Here is a 4,370-nt window from a genome sequence, read left to right as displayed (position 1 = left end):
ATTGTATTTTTTTTCCATATCAATTATGTTTATATAATTATGCTTTAGTAGTAAGTCGGTTCTATTTTATTCCAAATTTTAAAATTTAAATAGTAAAAAGGAAAGAAATAAAAGAGAAAAATAGAGAAAATAAGATGTTAAAGGACAATATCGGCCTCCAATCTTCTTAAGTTTTAATCTGCACATTAAGGGGTAATTTGGATATTAGACCCAAAATTGTAGAACCGGGTAAAATTCCCTCTTTTTTCCCCCTCTTTCTAAGAGTACAGTTAATTCCCTCTCTTCAACTCAAAAATTAGCAGGGCTCGATTCCCTCTCTTCCCCGGCAACAAAGGTTCCTACTTTATCAAACTCTTTCTTGTTTTCCTTTTCTCTATATCGTCTTGTTTACTTTCTGATGTAGAAGTTCGTACCTGAAATTGTTTTTGATATGCTCTCGGATATATGTATTACTACAGTTATTGGGGTTGCACTTTGGTTCAATTGTTGTGTGGCTTCCAGGGGCGAAGCTACTTTGGTTGAAGGGTGGTCAACTGACCACCTTAGCCGAAAAATTATACTACATATAAGGTAAAATATTACTTGTTATTGATAAAAAACAGACTTTGAACACCTTGCATAGCCCGCTGGCAAATGATGTTCAAAATTTGAACACTCTTATTCAATTTCCTGGCTTCGCCACTGGTGGCTTCCTTTGTTTTTAAGGTCCAAGCGCAAATTTATCTTTTTAAGAGTAATTTTATAGTGGGAATGAGTGTGTGCTTTTGAAAAGGAAGGTCTCTAGTATGAAATCGTATATTTGTTTTAGGTGGTATTTGAGATATCTTTCATCATTTACAGTTGATTAAGGTTTTCTGTATTTTGGCTATGAATGTATTATGTGCTTAGGATCGGGAAGGACAACGAACAATGAAATGGACTTTTTCTTTGTCCAACAAGTTTAATAACCAATGAATTTCTATTCTGATTTTTTGAATTATATGGAAGTTGGTCCAGTTTGGGGAGTGATGGTCTGACGTCTAGGAACTGGCTTTTTATTTTCCTTCTTGTGATAATTAAGGGGTCTTTTGTTTTCAAGTACTATAAAGAAGCCTCCTCATAATGTAATACTCTAGTTAATATTTAATCAAGTAGATCTGGATTAGCTTTTATAGCTTCTTCTTACAGGAGATTAATATGAGCTCCTGATATTAGTTAGTAGTTTTTTATATTAATGAACTGCTATAATCACAATTCACAGGCCAATGTGAGAAATTTGGTAACCGGTGGTTCTGGATTATTGGCCCTCATATTAGTTGACAAACTAATGAAAAAAAAAAAGAAGAATGGGGTACAGGCTTCTAAGCTTTATTTTTTATTGTATATTTGAAACTACTGCATCTTTATGTATAGGTGGTTAGAAACATGAATATAATTACGTGAACTTTTGCACTATGCTCAGGTGATTGTTGTAGATAATTTCTCTATTGAACCAAAGATTTGAGCTAATTTACCATGGTAAAGCACTCCTTATAGATTTGAGCTAATTTGCCATGGTAAAGCACTCCTAGAGATTAAACTTTACCAAGCAATTCCGGTTTTACTTTTTAGAGCCTTATCTATGGCATAAACATGTCTTATCAATGTTAAAGCTTTTTCAATGACTAGCCAGAGCAAGTGCTATAGATCATATTACCAATATCTTTGTCATATCCTCATTTCACTTTTCATAATGCATGATATGTTTGGGTGCAAATAAGCATGATGAAGAGAATTATTTCACTAGTGAATATGTGTGCAAGAATTTGAGGATTGATGTTCATCTCAAAAATAAAATAAAATTGAGGATTGATGTGGTAGTGTGATGGTATTGAGTGGTAAGTTATGCTTCTTAGCTCATTTCGTGGCCAAATATTCTTTTCAGAGAAAGTTTATTTTTTATATATTGCAAACTTATTGAATTATAGGAAGATACAACAATTGGAAGAATATTTGTAGCATTGAACACCAGTTAAAGTGAAACAATGAAATGGTAGCCTTGGGATCAATTAGCATAGTTGGCTCAATGACATCTTCCTACGTATATGGCTACAGGTAGATGGAAACTTGATATACAAGTCTAAACTCACAACTTACATAAACCTATGGTGATCATTTTAATTTATTGATTGCATATGAAATTTTCTTATTCTTAAGATGGATTGTTTACTGAAATATTCCACAGCATCCAGAAACCACAAAGGTCCCTGGCACTCTTGTGGTGATAGTTCGATCTGCTGCCTATTTTTCCAACTCCAATCATATGAAAGGCAGGTACTAATTATTTAATTAGCTTAGCAATATCGGTTAGAAGGATACTGAGATGGTTAACTGATGAACAGACAACCAAAAGAAACTAATCAAACAAAAATTCCACAATTAATGTTGAGATGTCACGTATGTTACCTCCTTCATTTTCAAACCTTTCACTTCTTTCCTTTAGGTTACATTAAGTAACTACGAGTATTTGTTTCATATTCTTTTGCAGTTGTTACAGATACAAATGCTAGTGGAATTCGTGCCTTAGAAAATTTGATTAAGTCCCTCAAAAAATGAGATGGAGTAAGCTGGTAGTATACAAATTTTATTTTTTCGCTTCAAGTTTTGACACTTTTTTTGCTTCTTTTGCTTGTAGTTAGCTCCAAAGATTTTTGACACTGGCTTGATTTTATTATTAGTTTATCATTCCTATTTTATTAGTTCATTTCTTCTACTTCAGTGTTCCAAAGCTATTAGCGTTCAACTTTAGTTAGGGGTGGGCATCGGTTGGTTCGGTTCGGTTTTGAACATTATCGGTTTTGTCTATCGGTTATCGGTTTACAAATATCATAACCTGATAACCAAACCGATAAGATATTGGTTATCGGTTATCGGTTAATCGGTTATATATCGTTATCGGTTTACCCGATAAGATAAAACAACTAAAAAAATTTGCAATATATAAAACAAAGAAATCAAACTGCCAGAACGTGTAAACTGCCAACTTTTATTGTTTCTTAACAAAAGCACGCTCCCACTTCTGTGCAGTATCTACTGATGTCTGGCGGAGAACTGGTGGTGAGTCTTGCATCTTGACTCTTGGGGGCTGCGACGGAAACAAGAATGAGAACTGAGAGACAAACAACTGAAGACTGAAGAGTGAAGAGGGAATTAGGAAAATAAATAACCCTAGTATATACTTAAGGGTAAATTAGTAAATTACATCATTCTTATTGGGTTATCGGTTTTTACCCAATAACAAAAATGCAAACCGAGCCCGAACCGATAACCCAATAAAAAACAAAATTTAACCCGTTACCGAACCGTTAACCCAATAACCCAATACCGATAACCCAATAAAGAATTAACGGTTCGGGTTATCGGTTTTACCCGATATATGCCCACCCCTAACTTTAGTACAAGTTTAACTTCCTTTAATCATTGGACTGGCTGCAACATATTCTTTATTTATTTAATTTTAATGTTGGTAAGTCTATAGAGGCTGACTTATAGTTTAATAGTTATGTAAGTGTTCTTTTTCATGAATATATAGCTAGAATTTATGCTGACAAGTAAAACAATTTGTGGAGGTAAGTTTTGTGATGATATACGAGGAAAGCATTTTGTACTTTAGCTCTTATTCATGTGAGAATATCCATCAACTTCTGTTCATACAATTGTTAGACAGAGTAACAAATTTATTTGTTCGAAGATTTGGAGCTTTCGTTTATTTATGTAACCAGATTGTCCAGTAACTATTAATGCCATTGTTAGACTATGCTAGTCGTTTATAAGTTTCATCAAATTTCTTTGTTTCATTATTTCAGCATAGTAATGTGAAGACCAAGTCTGCTTCACCTGTGGATGTAAAGAGTATCATCAAGTGACAGCAATACAAATCATCAAGCAAGTACTTTGCACTTTGTATTTTTGGTTGTTGAGGAACTACTCTAGATTGTCTAATATTTAACTTATCATTAATTTGTTTGTATGGCTTTAGTTTGATATGAATTCGAATTCGTAATGTTTGTTACACTAGATATTTCTAAAGGAATTTGATTTATGTTGTATGAGTTATTTAGTAATATTATAATTGAATTCTAGAATTAAAATTTTTAAATAGGTATTTTAGCATTTAAAACTATCACTATTAAATATTTTTTTTAACCATGAATTCAAATTGTGGGGGTTATAAATCGCCACAAATATTTTTTTTAAAAGACTGATATCATATTTGTAGGGGTTACAAACTGCCCTTACTTGCCTAGAGAAACTGCCACAAATTGAAAATTTATTTTGTGGCGGTCGTCGTGGAGGTTTTAAAAAACTGTCGCAGAAATGCTCGTGGCGAACATAACTGTGGCATTTTTTTA

General features: G+C 33.1%; 1 long non-coding RNA gene across 8 annotated transcripts; it reads left to right on the top strand.

Annotated features, from left to right (window-relative positions):
* Positions 1-236: 236 nt before the first annotated feature.
* On the top strand, positions 237-4,057 carry LOC104230440 (uncharacterized). 8 transcript variants are annotated; one of them, XR_011406774.1, is made up of 4 exons: positions 237-334; positions 459-2,073; positions 2,204-2,288; positions 2,507-4,057. It is a non-coding gene; the product is annotated as an uncharacterized lncRNA (long non-coding RNA). The 8 variants fall into 8 exon arrangements; XR_011406769.1 differs by having other exon boundaries at positions 459-570; positions 1,947-4,057; XR_011406771.1 differs by having other exon boundaries at positions 459-570; positions 1,241-4,057.
* Positions 4,058-4,370: the final 313 nt, after the last annotated feature.

Source organism: Nicotiana sylvestris, chromosome 4, assembly GCF_000393655.2.
Source record: "Nicotiana sylvestris chromosome 4, ASM39365v2, whole genome shotgun sequence".
NCBI classification, from domain to species: Eukaryota; Viridiplantae; Streptophyta; class Magnoliopsida; order Solanales; family Solanaceae; genus Nicotiana; species Nicotiana sylvestris.
The sequence above is the reverse complement of the archived record's forward strand: the minus strand, read 5'-3'. Positions and strand labels throughout refer to the sequence as shown.